This window comes from Saccopteryx bilineata, chromosome 10, assembly GCF_036850765.1.
Source record: "Saccopteryx bilineata isolate mSacBil1 chromosome 10, mSacBil1_pri_phased_curated, whole genome shotgun sequence".
Lineage (NCBI taxonomy): Eukaryota > Metazoa > Chordata > Mammalia > Chiroptera > Emballonuridae > Saccopteryx > Saccopteryx bilineata.
The window spans coordinates 49,922,478-49,938,814 of record NC_089499.1 but is presented as its reverse complement, the minus strand read 5'-3'; the positions used below and the strand labels follow the sequence as shown (position 1 = coordinate 49,938,814).

The 16,337-nt window shown below is 45.9% G+C and overlaps 1 protein-coding gene across 3 annotated transcripts in view; it reads right to left on the bottom strand.

The window, feature by feature from the left end:
* Window positions 1-12,875, bottom strand: part of ATP2B2 (ATPase plasma membrane Ca2+ transporting 2) — a 516,257-nt gene extending 503,382 nt beyond the window's left edge. For all 3 annotated transcript variants that reach the window (XM_066244337.1, XM_066244328.1, XM_066244329.1), the window contains exons 1-2: window positions 12,756-12,875; window positions 4,314-4,392 (exon numbers count right to left, since the gene is read on the bottom strand). The gene's annotated coding sequence lies outside the window, so the exon portion shown is untranslated. The remainder of the gene's footprint in view (window positions 1-4,313; window positions 4,393-12,755) is intronic.
* Between the last annotated feature and the right edge of the window lie 3,462 nt (window positions 12,876-16,337).

Genomic DNA, 16,337 nt, shown 5'->3' with positions numbered 1-16,337 from the left:
GTATCCAGCTGGTATGTTCTGGGGCACATAAATCTACTATTAAAATACTAGAATAGTCCTTTTACATTGTAACTAACTAGCTGTTGTCATTTTGAATTAAAGCTTTAATGGTGGAATCCCAGGCCCTAGCCGCTTTCTAAGGGCAAATTCCATCCCTCTCATCCCTTATCCAGCAACCAAAAGAAATGGAGCCTCTTGGTCAACAGACAACTTAAAAGTAACTTTTCCCCCAGATGAGAGCAAGGCTCATAGGAACGGAACCGAGGTGATGGGCATCAAAAAGTGGAAAAGAGGTTAAGAGGAAGGCGGAGGAGGGAGGAGGCCAGAGGTAAACGTAAGCCTCTCTGTGTGCAGAGGAGCTGCCCTGCACTCTGCAGGGAAACGCAGCAGCACTGAGCTGTTACTGAGAGATGGGGAGTACGAGGTCTATTGAATGCTTGTGCTCAAAGGGTTTCTATCAATACCAAAGCAACCAAAGTACTTGGGGTGAAATATCCGAGTGAGAGGAGGGAAGCCTTCTAAAAGACCCTAAAAAACTGAAGAGTATCCAGAATATATAAAGAGCACCCACAATCAGCGGTAGAGCATCGGCCTGGAGTACGGGGGACCCGGGTTCGATTCCTGGCCAGGGCACATAGGAGAAGCGCCCATTTGCTTCTCCATCCCCCACCCCTCCTTCCTTTCTGTCTCTCTCTTCCCCTCCCGCAGCCAAGGCTCCATTGGAGCAAAGATGGCCCGGGCGCTGGGGATGGCTCCTTGGCCTCTGCCCCAGGTGCTAGAGTGGCTCTGGTCGCGGCAGAGCGACGCCCCGGAGGGGCAGAGCATCACCCCCTGGTGGGCAGAGCATCGCCCCTGGTGGGCGTGCCGGGTGGATCCCGGTCGGGCGGATCCCGGTCAGGCGCATGCGGGTGTCTGTCTGACTGTCTCTCCCCATTTCCAGCTTCAGAAAAATACACACAAAAAAAAAAAATTAAAAAAAAAAAAGAGCACCCACAAATCAGATAACAGCTAGCCTAATAGACACCTGGGTAAAAGACTTAAAGACATACTTTACCAAGAGAATGTCCAAGTGACCAATAGGCATATGTAAGGAGGCTCAACCTTATTACCGTTTGGGGAAAGGCAAATTAACACCACAGTGAAATCCCTCTACACACCCACCAGAATCACTGAAATGCAAAACAGATGATACAGAAGTTTTCAAGGATGCGGAAGGAGTACCTGATACTTACATATGTTGGAAGAGTATGGATGGATCTCACTAATGTAATTTGAAGGAAAGAAGCCAGAGACACAAACATTACATATGTAAGATTCTGTCCCTATAAAGTTCCAAGGCAGACAGGTAGGACTCAGGACTGTGGTCATGCAAGCTGAGGCTTGGAAGAGGCTGGGAAGGGCACAACGGGGGCTTCTGCGATGCTGGTTAACTAGAAGCTTCTTAACCCGAGTGCTTTCACGGATGCCGTCACCTAGTGACACCCATGAAGCTAACCATTTACAATTTGTGCATTTTTCTGTATGTCTGTAATACTTTAGTAAAAACTAAGGGGAAAACCTTCAAGAAGATGTTTCCATGTTCACCCCTCCCCTCATTTTCACATATGTCTGAGGGTAGAAAAAATATCAAAAGATATATCTTTGCCTGGCTACATTCTCGCTTTTTTCTGAAACACTGTAGGAACAGTATCTCTAATGTACGCCTCTCATGAAAGTGCTTGTTGTGCAGAATCTCTGCATGGACAGGTGAGAGGGCTCACTCTGAGAATGGACTGTGTGCCCCTTCAGGCTCATATGTAACAATCGTTTACCCAGCATCTGAAGTGTGCCAGGAACTTTCACCTACATATCTCCTGTCACACTCCCAACAAACAGTGCAGGACAGATGATGACCCACACTTTACAGGTAAGGATGCCCTTCTCGGAGAGGGTGGACAGCATTCATGGGGCACATGGCCATGTGCTAGAACTGGGAGGTAAGCCCTTAGACATCTGGCTCTGTGTTCCTGTCAGGTCACAGCTACCTCTTCAAATTGGACCAAAAGTTCTGAAACTTGAAAGGAAAGAAAATTCTGAATCAAGTACCATCTTTCATTAATTATAAATTGTTTCCCTTCCATCCATCTATTTCTGTTTAAGTCACACAAACACATGTAGCCTGCATGTCAAAGCAGTCTGCATGTGGGCCTGAGGATGAGGTGTCCCAGGGGCCACAGGCTGTTGGAGTAGGTTATGAAGAAAGACAGACTGGAACCATGTCTACACAGACTAAGTTGTGCCTGTGGTTTCCTTCTCTAGAACAGCCCAGACCTCCTGCCCAAGGGCCTGAGTCTGTGGATGCCAAGCCCTGACAAAGCTGGAGAGCAGCACTCCGTCAGAGCTTGAGAAAGTGGGGAAGAGTGTTCTGAGACTGAGTGGTGGGGAGACAGAATGTCCAGGATCAGGTGCCAGCACCAACCTCCCAGAGGTCCAACTACTCAAGTTCCTCCACCCGTAAGCTGGTGCAGCTCTTCCTCTTATCTCCTGCGATTCCCAGGATCCCCACTCCTCTCCTGCTGTCCTCAGAAAAAGAACCACTCACTCTCAATGTGTTACGTTGGCCAAGACCCCATCTTCCTCTACGCCTCATTGTTTTTATCATGAAAATGGGAAATCTGGACTCTATGGATTTTACAGTACCTTTCAGCTTTTATATTTGGGAGTTTCTCAGGCCTCATTGAAACCAAAATACCCAGGCCCATCTCTGAAGACTCAAGATGAAGTCCAGGTTCACATTGGACTGGGGCCTCTGTATGTTTCAACATGATCCCTGAGCAACTCTCTGATGCTTATATAAAGCTGCCCCTCTGTGACCATGGGTCCCAACATGACTAAATTATTTTAAATGCCCCCCCCCCAGAAGATCTCTATGAGTAGAGAGGCTTAAGTAAATGTACTGGACTCTAGTGAAGACAACTTCTGCTGGCCCAAGCTCCCCTAATTAGCACCCACCCCTATTTAACTGTGCCTCAGTCTCCCTATGTGTGAAGTGGAAGTCATGGTTTTGTGGAGCCTCTAGTGGGCAGGCAGAGGCACAGCAGGTTCCTGGATCCCCATCAGAGAGAATTCATGGCTGTATCTCCAGGACAGAGCATGCGCTGGAAGCAGGGAGGGAGGCAGCCCAGCCTCATCTCATAAATCACGAGCCAGGAAATGCAGGGCAGGCACCCTTGCCTCAATATATATTACACATTAGATGCTTCACTGGTGTCCCACAAGGGAGCTTTGTGAAGTAAGGGGCCAAGAAGAGGGGTGGGAAATTAACATAAATAAAACCATGGGCCAACTCCCCCCAGGTCCTCCAGCTCCACAAGTCTCATGCAGGGACTAGAAACACAGCTTCTTCTTCCTTTTTTTTTATTGTTGTTGGAGGGGGAGCATTTGGCTCTGGGTTTGAGGGCACACAAAAGGCCCTCAAAAGGAGACAGAAATCTATTACCCGCCTGGCCAGAAATCACCCTGCTGGAGGCTGGACTGAGGCCAAGGGACAAGAAGCCATCCCAGGGGGCCTTCGGGAGGCCTCTTTGAGGGGAGAAAGGGTGTTGCCCATCCAGCCCCCTGAGGGCTTGCTGGCTCCAAAGAAGGCCTCCCAGTGGGCATTTCATTCCAGGAAGTCTGGAACACTAGCTTTATTTTCATGCTCCCTACAAGCAAGGGGTCTAGTTGAGGAATCACTCGGGGGCATACCTGGGGAGCAGTGAAAGGCCAGCACGCGGGTAAGACCCTGGTTGAGGGCTCTGGTGAGGCTGAATGCCTAATCCTTTGCCCTCCACCAGTGGTGGTGCCTTTGTCTATTTCATCTGACCAGAACGGGGTGGGGGGTTGACTCTTCTTGACAAAGATGCCATATAAATGTCAGGAAGCCTTGGCCAAACTTTCTTCTGCCTGATTAAGAATGATACCCATTTAAGAAGCACTCACTCTGTGGCAGGCACTGTGTTAATGCTGTGCATGTACGGGAGGCAGTTTTGCCTAATGGTTAAGAACCCAGATCTAGCATTGTCTACCTGTGTGACCTTGGCCACAAAATTTTACTTTTCTGGGCTAGGATTTCCCCAACTACAAAATGTGGATAATGTGGTTGCTTTGAGCATTCAATAAAACCATGCATATTAAGCGCACACAATCTGCGCTCCTCACATAGCAGTTATCTGTCATCTCTTAGGTTACAACAACACGAAAAGATTTTAATTCTGTATTGGTTAGGGTCATGCCAACTGTTACTACAAACAAGCCCCCACAATTGAGTAGTTAAACAAATGTTTTGTGCTCACATGCTCCAATGCTGGTGTTTCTGGTTGGCATGCAGCTGTCCTCCACATGGTGATTCAGGGACTCTGGAGTCCTCAGCATCTAAGAGGAAGTTGAAAGTGATCATGAAGATATTGCACTGGCCTGAGGTGACACACATCTCTTCCATTCATATTCCACTGATGAGAACTAGTAACTTAAGTGTGAGGAGTCCTGAGAAATGCTGTCCCTGGCTGAGCAGCCACTATCTAACTCTGTTCTACGAAACAGGGAGCACAGGTCATATCCACCACCTATCATTTAAGGATAAAGAAAGATGCTGACTCTCTCTCTCTCACTCTCTGTTTTCAGTGTGTGTGTGTGAGAGAGAGAGAGAGAGAGAGAGAGAAAGAGATGGAGGAACAGATAGACAGGAAGGGAGAGAGATGAGAAGCATCAATTCTTCGTTGTGGTGCCTTAGTTTTTCATTGATTGTCTTGACCAGGGGGCCACAGTAGAGGGAGTGACCCCTTGCTCAAGCCAGCAACCTTGTGCTTCAGTGACCTTTGGACTCAAACCAGCAACTGTGGGGTCATGTCTATGATCCCATGCTCAAGCCAGGAACCCTGTGCTCAAGTTGGTGAGCCCTCACTCAAGCCAGTGACCTTGGGTTTTAAAACCTGGGTCCTCAGCATCTCAGGCCAATTTTCTATCTACGGTGCCACCACCTGGTAATGCAAGATGCTGAATCTCAAACATGAACTCCCTTAGGCAGAGAATCTTGTCCATGGCCATGCTGAGATCTGAGCACCTATCTGTCTGCTTCCTAACCTCAGGTCTTTGTATTTAACAGTCCTGTCTCCGCCAGTGGCATTGAATTTTCTCCTGTCTGAGGTAGGTCCTTCAACTCATGGGAAGGAAAGAATAAAGACCTGACTCTGCAATTGTGTCTGCACCAGCCACATGAACCAAGGAGCTTCAAAGGTCTTAGTAGATACTGAAGTTTGCTACCATTGGGATGGCATAAAATGGAAGGAACCCAAATGATAGCCAATATGTAAGGTCCCAATGAGCAAGACCCCAGCTGACAGCCATACTCCAGTCCTGAAGGTGGTGGTGGGGGAGTACAAGTGTGGGGAGAGTGAAAGGCTGAGTCCACTGGGCTAAATCAGCAAATGTTTCCTGGAGAGATCATCCCTAAACTGGGGGCAGCCAGAAGAACCTAGCCAATGGATATCTTGGTTTGGTTAGCCCAACAGCAGACTGAAGGTGAGGGTTTAATTATAAATCATTTATTTGGAAGGTGATCTTAGTAGGGGAGGGAGTGGCTTTTATCAATCACATGACCTCTGTAGGCAACTATAGACTGGGCTTGCTGTGAACCTGCAGGGGACAGTGTAGAACCTGCTTCCAAGCTATGCTAACAGGGGTTTTATCCACCAGGTCTCCAGAGGAGGTCCTGTCATCACACAGATGGGGTCCAAGTGGTGAATCCACAGCACCTGTTACCTAGGTATTATCCTGGAGCTCAGAATTGTGGGGCACAATTCTGTATGTTGGTGTCAGGGCCATAGGAAAACCTTCTGCTTTGGTCAGGATTGGCTTAGAAATGGGGGTGAATCTATGTGCATGGTGGGCAACAAAGAGCCAGGTATGACCCCACAATGTGGGAATGGAGGAAAGTAACTGTATCCTCCGAAATGAGAGACAAAAGCATGGAGGAAGGTTGAGGTGCCCTAGCCACTGCCCCAAGGCTCACCACCTGCAGGACCTGTCTATTCCTACTTTCCCTCTGCCCTTTCCAAGTCCATATCCGGACTGCCTCACTTGCATGGGGAAGAGAGAGTGGAGGAGGAAGCTGAGAGTACATAGAAATTCACTGGCAGCACAGTAGGGCAGCCAAGGTGGCACCCATGTGAGCCTGGCCACCAGATGGCCAAGGCAGCTGCCTCTGAAGGGAGCACTGCCCCATGGAGTCAGCTTAGCCCAGGGGTAAGGCCTCTGAAATCACATCTCTGAAGTCTACTCACTCCACCTCTGCTTCAAAGGGTTCCATGGGAGACAAGACGGCAGCCAGATGAATGCCCAAGTAAATGCATTGAAAGGTAATTAAGTGTAATTTCCCTGCTGGAAATGCAAAGGCAGCCAGGAGCCAGTGGGAATAGCAGAATCTACCAGCCAACTCTTGGTGTCCCTGAATTGTAGCCAGAATTTTTGGAGAGTACGGGGAGTAGTAATGGATGCTAGGCAAAAGCTCATGACTTAGTCCCAGCAGAACTGCACAAGAACACCCAGGAGATACTTCCATGTTTTGTAGGCAAGAAGTGCAGGCTGAAACCCAGCACTATGAGTACCAAAGATCCTTAGGGGGCTAAAAGGGAAGGAATGCTCTCACTGTGGTTGGGGGATCAACTTGGAGAGAGCATGAATGTCAAACATTGAAAAGGGACTGAACTTTCAACCAGACATGACTGGGGTTGAATCCTGGGTTTATCATTTACAAGTTACCTAACTTTGACTGAGTGATTTAATGTCCTGAGCCTCAGTTTCCTTATCTGTAAAATGTTAACTATGACCGCCTTCTAGGGTAGTCAGGAGAATTAAATGGGAAAAGCTACAGAAAATACCTGGGACATAATAGGCACTCAAGTATCATTTATTAAAGAAGACTTATTGTTGTGATATAATAAGACTATTAGGAACTCATGGAGTAGCTACTATGTGCCAACAATGCCAAATGCTCTATATATTTGCTTGTTTATTCCTCTCAAACAGGAAGCTGGGGTCGGGTGGAAGTGGAGACTGGATGAACTAGTTTAGCCAGAAGGGAGAGTGCAGGCAGATGATCATCAGGGAACAGTGGGCATACCACACATGGGGTTGGTTGTAGCATCTATATCCGAGAGGGGGGCAACTTTGTGTGGGGAGCAGGAAAATTTAGGTTGCAGTGATACTTGAAATCTAGTCGGCAATCAACATGGCTTAACTGAGATGCCAAATTGGTGAGCTGTATGCCTCACTTTGTAGCTTGTGTCTCTGGTAGACATAACTAATCCATCACAAAAAGATCCCCTGGAAGTCTCCAAATCCTTCTCAATGAAAGTTGCCAAATGATGTTAAATCAATTTGCTGCCTTTGTACTCATAGATGAATCCATGGAGAGGAAGTAGGTGTGAGAAGTGGGAGTCCTTCCCCTGATACTGGGAGTGTTGCTCCCTCACCCCTCTTTTCTTTTTTTTTTTTCTTTTTTTTATTTTTCTGAAGCTGGAAACGGGGAGAGACAGACAGACTCCCGCATGCGCCCAACAGGGATCCACCATGCACGCCCACCAGGGGCGACGCTCTGCCCACCAGGGGGCGATGCTCTGCCCCTCCAGGGCATTGCTCTGCCGCGACCAAAGCCACTCTAGTGCCTGGGGCAGAGGCCAAGGAGCCATCCCCAGCGCCCCGGGCCATCTTTGCTCCAATGGAGCCTTGGCTGCGGGAGGGGAAGAGAGAGACAGAGAGGAAGGAGGGGGGGGTGGAGAAGCAAATGGGCGCTTCTCCTATGTGCCCTGGCCGGGAATCGAACCCGAGTCCCCCGCACGCCAGGCCGACGCTCTACCGCTGAGCCAACTGGCCAGGGCCTCACCCCTCTTTTCTACACCTGTCTTTTGTATATTTTTGCTTCCACTCATCTGAGCCTATTCCACTCAGGGTTATACCGTTGTAACTTAAATTCCTCCATGCTTTTTGTTTTGTGTGCATTTTACCTGATGTTCTGTGTGTTAATGCCTTCTTACAAACCAGTCAGTGAGTCAGACTTGACCGCATTTACAGATTTTCAGAAAGAAGAGAATTGTGAAGATCAAAATGTCAAAACCATTCTTGAGATTGTTTGAAGTGGCCAAGTCTTTTCACTTCATGTCTAAAAGGCTTTGTTCAATGCCTCTGGCCTCTGTTTCCTGTGGGTGCATCTTCCTCTTATATTTGATCATTACCTGCCCAGAATGACTTCTGATTCTTATCACCACTGGGAATCAGATCCAGGAGCTGGTGAGCCAGCTGTTACATCACTGCAAGTACCAGTCAGAATTGATGTGGAAAGGTATGTGCAGTCTGCAACCAGGACAGATGGGGAGGTCAGAGGCCAAGGACAAGGGACCAGAAATAATAAGCTGAGGGTGCAGGGCCACAGCCACAAATAAGAATCTGATAGGGCAAAACTGGACTGGGTGTTGTGAACCAAGAAGACTGCAGTGTTGGGATGATGTTTGCAAGCAAAGCCCCCAGGGCCAGTCTTCACTGCGGACCTCTCTGTGAAGCCCAGTTCCACCAAGCAGTCATGTGGGTGTTTATGAGAGCAGGGCCCAATAGTTCCATATGCATGGCAAGTAGGTATATCACCTGGGACTGTTCATCACTTTTTCATTTGTGTATATCTTGTCTTGTGAGCCTGACTGTGAGATTGGGAAAGAGAGGTGCAGGGTCCCTGTCTTCTTTTTTTAATCCCCCAGGGACCTAAGTACAGAAGATAGTGGAAATAACCATGACTTTAGATTTGGCTGGAGCTGGGTTTCACACCAGCTCTGGTATTTGAGGCTGTAACTTGGGGCAGGTTACCTACCCTGCCTGCAGTCCAAGAGTTCATAAGATATATGGTGAAAGGCTGTTCTGAGGACTAAGTGAGATTATATATAAAACATAGAGTATCTGTGCTGCACATGGTAACAATCCATTGTCCAGTCTTCCTAATCAGTCAGTAAATGCTAACTAATTATTTTTCTTGACTAAATCCCTTATTTATTTGAAAATGTCAGGGCATAAAGGCATCGGGAATGTTCTTGTCCTTCGAGTAATTTCTATAATTTGAGGGTGGAAAGCAGATGCAGGGAGTGAATGGTTGTAACAGGTACAGCAATATTATTCTGAGATACCATAACTCACTTCAATTATCATCTTGCTTTCTATGCTAGTTTTCTCTGGCTGCCACAACAAAGCGCCACAGCCTGGGTGGCTTAAACAACAGAAATTTATGTCTCACAGTTTTGGAGGCTGAAGTTCAAGATCAAGGTGTCAGCAGGGTTGGTTTTCTCTGAGGTCTCTCCTTGCCTGTCCTTTTCACATAACTCCTTCTGTGTGGGCACCACTGGTGTGTGTGTCAGTTTCTCTTCCTTATAAGAGCACCAGTCCTATTGAATGAAGGCCTCACCCTTATAGCCTCATTTTAACCAAATCACCTCTTTAAAAACCTTATCTCCAAATAAGGTTATATCCTGAGGTTTTGGGGGTTGGCACTTCAACATATGAAATTTGGGGGACACAAGTCAGCTGATACCACCTTGCAATCCCACTTATTACAGTAGAATGTGGGGTTGTGTGAACAGCTCCCTGAGGCACCCAGCAGACTGAGGGCTCCCACCATGGTACACCTTTGCCGGTTACAGCATCTGCCAGACAGGCCGGGCAGCAAAGTTTCCCTCATGCAAAACTCAGGACAGGCTCTGCTTTCCTTCCCCTGGGTCTTCCCTGGAGCCACTCTGACTCCTCAGTCCATGGGGTTTCCCAAAGAGCAGCAGACACCTTCAGGCCAAAATGAGAGGCAAGAGCAAGGAAACACCAGAGGTGAAGTCTTCTGTCTCATGGCTCTTGGGCACCCCTAATCAGAGATTCTACTCCTGGGTGTGAGGATGCCTGGGCAAGAAAGGAAGCAAGCAACAGCCTCTCCTGCTCATTCACCACATCCGGGGAGGAGGGCTGTCATGGATCCCAGAGTACTCTTGCCTTTATTATTCCCTCCAGCTGAGGTGGGAGCTTTGGATAGACCATGGCTGAGAGATGCAAGGCCTGTACTGGGGTTCTAGCTCCCCCACTTTGGGGAACTTACTCATACTCTCTAAGTGGTGGTTCTGTGCCTTTAAAATGGGGATTATAGATTGTTTTGAAGCCTAACAAGGGTTAAAGATGTGGCTGGAAGGCCTATGTCTTGTGCCTGGGGAGGTGCTCGATATTAGAGCTAATCTTCTTAAAGTGCTAAGCAGGTTGCATGTCTGCCACCATGTGGCCTTCAGTAACTAAGCACAAATACTCACCTAGAGTGGCACATGAGGCCCTGCCCCCTTGGGCTGAACCTTCCTTCTCAGACACATCTCTTCTTATCTCTCAGCTGGCAAATTGCTCCTTTGCTTCTGTTCCAGCAGTTATCTCTACCTGGATGCCCTCTGCCCTTCTTCCACCTGGCCTTCCCTGCCAGCCCATCCTCTGGTTTTCTCTGCCCTTTAGTATGGGGATAATGGTTTTGGGAGCAGACCCCAGCTCCTATTCTAGTGCCATTATAGACCAGAGAGGTAACCTCAGCCATGTTATCAAAATAAACTAGCAATTAAAAAGAACTCCACTTTCAGAATATGTCTGGGGTTAATTCAGACTCACATTGTCCTACCTCTTCCTTGTCCATCTCCACATTCAGCAGAACAGGGGCCTGGGATGCTTGGCAAACCTGAGTCACCGAGGGCAGCTTTAATGGCATTTCCTAGACAAGCAGGTGGCATAACACACCACCTGCCACCTTGGGGCTGAGATAAGGGGACCCATCACTGACTGAGGGGAGTTTCAGGCCCTTGTGTCAGTGCTGAGCTGTTCTTTATGGATTTTAGCTCCATGGGACCTCTCAGGGGCCCTCTGCTCTGCTCACTTAGCATGTTCTCTCTGGGATGTCTTAAACACTTTCTTGATTTCATGCCCACCTAGTCTCCAAGGAATGCCCAGATCCATATTTCCCACCCTGACCTCTCCCACAAACTCAAACCTACATATCTAAGAGTTGTCTGGACACATCCATTTGGATGTCCCACTGTAAACATAACCTTAATATGTTTAAGTCTTCATTTTCTCTCCTTGCCAATTGACTCTTTCTCCTGGGTTCCCTAACTCAGGGTTGGGACATCTGCCCAGCAACCCCAGCCAGGTCATAAGTACCACCCTTAACTATTACTTTTTACTCACTGGGTCCTGCCAAACCCTCATAGCTTGCCAAATGGCTCTCTCATCCCCCTTCCTCTCCCTCTCCCACTGGCATCTGTTGCCAGGACAACAGTAACAGCCTCTTCCCTCACTACTTTTCCCCTCAATTAAAATCTTTCTCCTCACTGCCATGCAGCAATTTCCCAAAGCACAAATATCCAATCCAGTCTTCTGCTTACACAAGTTCAAGAATTCTAGCTGATGAGCTGCATGGGAGTTGGGATCTCATTTGCCACACGGTACTGGGAGGAGACAGATGGCACACACCCCTAGCTGGGTAATTGAGGAAAGCTTAATAAAGGGACTAAGGATAGTTTAGGCAAAGTTCAAGGAGAGCAACAAAGACAGTGCAGTGCTCAGGATGAGTATCAGCAGTAAGATATCTCCAGCAGAGGCCTGAGGGCCAAGGAGAAAGAGCAGTTTCCTTGACCTCAAGAGAGCTATCTGGAGAGGGTGAACTGGTGGCAGCTGTGGCCTGGGAAATTCAGGCACTGTAACCCCACAGTGAGGGAACTGGGAAGTAAATGCCCAATCTCTCTTTCCCTTCACCCTCTGGTCTCTTGTCTGTGCTTTTAATTTGCCACCTCTAACCAGAACCCAGAGGACACAGGTCAGCCTCCCAGAGCACAGAGAGGCTCAGACAAAGGTGCCTGGTGGATCTGAAGGAGCCAAAGGAAAATCCCAGCACATCACTATATCCCTGGCACCCAGGGACTAACCACACAGTTCAATATACCAATAAGTCAATAGATGTTGAGTCAAATGCATGTGAGGAGGATTGAGGCCAGGTTTCTTGGTCAGGCACTTGGAGACCTTCATACATCTGACCCAAACTCACTTCCATATGTTCTACACTCAAATTGTGGTAGTCACTGGCTTGAGCCCAAAGGTAACTGGCTCAAAGCCCAGGGTTGCTGGATTGAGCTGAAGGTCTCTGGCTTGAGCAAGGGGTCACTGGTTCATCTGGAGCCCCTTGGTCAAGGCACATATGAGAAAGCAATCAATGAACAACTAAGGTGGCACAATTATGAGTTGATGCTTCTCATCTCTCTCCCTTCCTGTCTGTCTCTCTCAAAACAAACAAACAAACAAACAAACAAACACACAAAACAACAACAAAGTAGGGTAAAATTGTGAGATATGATTATTCCTAATGTCCAAACTGAAGGCAGTGAGTTTTTCTCTCCATTGCCAAAGATGGTTAGGTTTTTTGTTTTTTTTACTTACTGATTTTAACAAATCAAATCTTATGGACTTGAGATCAAACATTTGCTTACTATATAATAAAAACACCAAGGTAAAAGACCCAAAGGTGCTTCAATTCAGACCGAAGCAAAGCTAAACACAGTGAAGCTGGCACTGAGAGAAAAGTTCTCCTTGACAATGAAGTGCGCCAGCTTGCAATACCCACTTAGCTTCTCAAGCATAGTACACTAATAGAACTGAAAGCTACTGTTTGGAAGCGAAGTTTACAGTCCACTTACCGATGAAGAGGCATTTTACGGACACAGGCTATGAAACTTGTTTTCATTTTGATGTTTTAAAAATCTAATTTCCATGCAAATAGGAAAGGATGTGTTTGAGAGTATCGACTTCGGGATTTGTTTGAGCGTCAAGCGGCATGACTAATATTTGAGGGGTTGGAAAGTGTCCAAGGACACTTAAGAAATTCCAGTATTACAAAAGAAACCAAATATGTTGTGATTAGAGTATTCACTGTCCAAAGCAAATAAATGAGCTGGCTCAGAAGAGGAGCCGCTTTGCACTGCCCATTGGCTTCTGAGCAATTCTGTTCTCCAGAATCTGAAATCATATAAGAAGACTCATTGTAAAAACTTTAGTTAAAAGTCTCAGTTATTCACTTTTTTTAAAAAAAAATGGGTTTAAAATATTCAGAGGGAGAAAAATACAAATGTTAGACCTCAGGGGCAAGGGCCTGCTAATAGAAGTTTTAACAAGTAATTTGTTTTTGCATTCCATGATAGTGAGCCTGAACTTGAAAAGTGAAGAAAAAGAAGAAGGTAAGGATAGAGATGCCTGGGATTTTTCTCTTGATGAAAAAGAAAGAGTCAAGAGACTGTGATGTGAGGAAGTTGGGTATATAATTCCAAGTTTTAAGAAATCGTGTTTGAATTTACATATACCAGAATTTGGCTTTGTCCTCAGGTGGAAAGAAAAGTTCTTGTATTTGAATGGGGGTGGGGAGTGGGGGAAATGAAGCAGGACAAATAGCATAGGAAGTACTCAAGTTGAAATTGTTTGAAAAGGGCTATTACCTTGTTCTACCTGATAAGAGCAAATGAATGGTTAAAGGCTTTTAAAATGCTCCATTTGAAGTCCCCACACAGAAAAGCAAAAAGTTGAGCTGGGGACCAAGGAGACCCACAAAGTCACTGTGTCTTCCTAATGTTACCCCAAGGACCAACGTGAATATTAGAAACCAACTGAAGTGTAATACAAGAAAAGGTGCAACTTGGAATTTTCCCTATCTTATTCTAAATCCAATATCAAAATTTTTTATTTTATAGGCCCTGGCCGGTTTGCTCAGTGGATAGAGCATCAGACCAGAATGCGGCCGTTCCAGGTTCAGTCCCTGGTCAGGGTACACATGAGAAGTGACCATCTGCTCCTCTTCCCCTCCCTCTCCCCATTCTTTCTTCTCCTCTCACAGCCAGTGGCTTGATTGGTTCAAGCATTGACCTCAGGTGCTGCAGATAGGTCAGCTGATTCGAGCATCAGCCCCAGATAGGGGTTGCCAGGAGGATCCTGGTTGGGGCACATGCAGGAGTCTGTCTCATTATCTCCCCTTTTCTCACTTAAAAAAAAATCTTTTATTTTATAGTAGTTAAATAATAATTGCTATTGTTTTTACAAAGAGATTCTCTCTCTCTCTCTCTCTCTCTCTCTCTCTCTCTGTGTGTGTGTGTGTGTGAGAGAGAGAGAGAGATCTTAGTTACACGCACTGAGTCTATTGCCCAAAATCTACAGTAATCACTATCTCCTAGTGGGCATTTCTATAATTGCATGCCTGTGTCACTGCTCCCTTGGCAAGGGCAGTGAGTTTGGTTTGCCTGCGATTCTTTTCTGATCCGTTGTTTGTCTTGGGGACATAATACCAAATACTTCAAAGGTTCAACTTAATAGGCTTTTAAAATATCCTTATCACATGCCTGCAGCCTCCACTTTGAAGTGGAACCTTTGGCTCTAGAAGGACATTTGTGTTTGTTTGTTTTCTCCCCCATTTTGGGTAATGATTCTTCTGATTTCTCGATTTCTTTCTTCTTTCCTGATTTCTAGGTATACAACACCTCTTCTCTGTCCCAAGGGGAGAACCACATTCATTAGCATTAAGTCCCCTTACAGGGCCAGAGAGCTGTTGGTCCTTCCTTCTCAGATAGAAAAAGCTGGCTGTACCTGAAAGATCTGTGTCTTGAAATCCATTAATCTGAATTTTTGTTTCATTCTCTTTTTTGCTCCAAAAACACCTAGCTTGCACTTCTATCCCTGGTTTAGTCTAGTATCCTGGTGACCACCTCCAAGTTTCTTCCTTCCGGACAAGAAAAGAGGCCTAGAGGGAGGAATGGGAGAAACCTGTGTTAAAGGTGGAGGGGAAAGAAGGGTGGACATGAGTGCGGGAAAGGTACAGAAAAGGGAGAAAAGAAGGAGAGAGAAAGCAGGAATGATGGGAAGGGAGAGAAAACATGAAGCTATGAAGAAAAGAGGACAAGATAGTGAAAGGGTAAGGAGGCAAAGCTTGTGTCCACCGGGCTAGAAGTCACCGGGGCCCTGATACCTCAGTTGTGACACAAGATGAGCAACTGAGTAAATTAAGGTCCCAACATCTGCCCCACTCTAGTCAGAGATTGTGGCATACTTGGTGACTCTGGGAACCCAGGACAACCCCTAGTCCCTAAGATGGGAGGGACAGGCAAGCTTTTAGTCAGGGCCCAGAGAGTACCCTCAATTAGGTGAATTCAGCTCAGGGACATGTAGCCCTTCCTGCCCCTCACTTGGTTTCTGACCCTGACCTTGCTGCTACCTCTAACCCCATGCCCAGATTCTGAAAATGTTTTCTGATTTCTGATTCATGCATTATTTTTCTGGTCTCACCCTCCAGGAAGCTCTTTGAGTATCCTGGGTGACTAAAGGAAGTGATTTCCAGCAAGGTGTCTTCATCACCTAAAAGCAGCTCAATTCCTGACTACTCTGGACCTGGTAATGCAAATATGTACAACCATTTTCCTTGGGCCCTGGGAGTCTCCTAGCAACCTATGGTTTCTACCTCTTCTTAGCACAGCAGATAGGCTTAGCAAAAGAATGCCTCAGGCATTTTAAAATATGTTCCCACCTTGCTAAAAACCAACTTTCTTCAAACATGCACTTAACAACATGGAAAGTGTTGTCACATACCACCATAAGTTTTTCTCCATAAGTGTGGGGTCAATTCCCTGGCTCTGCCCATTGGTCACAGTGGGTGTGTTGATATGCTAAAACAAACACTCTCTGTCTTTCATGAGCTAACATTCATACTGCTGTGAAAAGAAAATGTTTATGCTATCATTCCTTGAAATATACAACTTGCCAAAATAAAAAAATAGTAAATCTGAATAATCCTATATTCTTATTTTTAAAGACAACTTCCACATGTTATAAACACCTGTTTTACACCATCATATCCCAAAAATAAAAATGGAATGTTTCCTAACATTTTATTTTGAGACCAATATAGCCCTAGTACCAAAACCAAACAAGGATATTATCAGAAAGAAAGAAAGAAAAAAAGACAGAGTAGGCCAATATTGTCCATAAACAGCAATGTGAAAATTCCTATAAAAATATTAGCAAATTGAATACAGTGATATATTTTTTAAAAGGATAATATATCATGACTGAATGAAGTTTATTTGAAAAATGCCAGAATGGTTTAATATTCAAATATCAATCAATACATTTCACCACAATAACAGAAAAATTATATCTCAAAAAACTTATAAAAAATTAATAAAACCAACTCCTATTAATAATAAAAATCTCTTAACATTAGAAATAGAAAAAAGTTTTTAAAC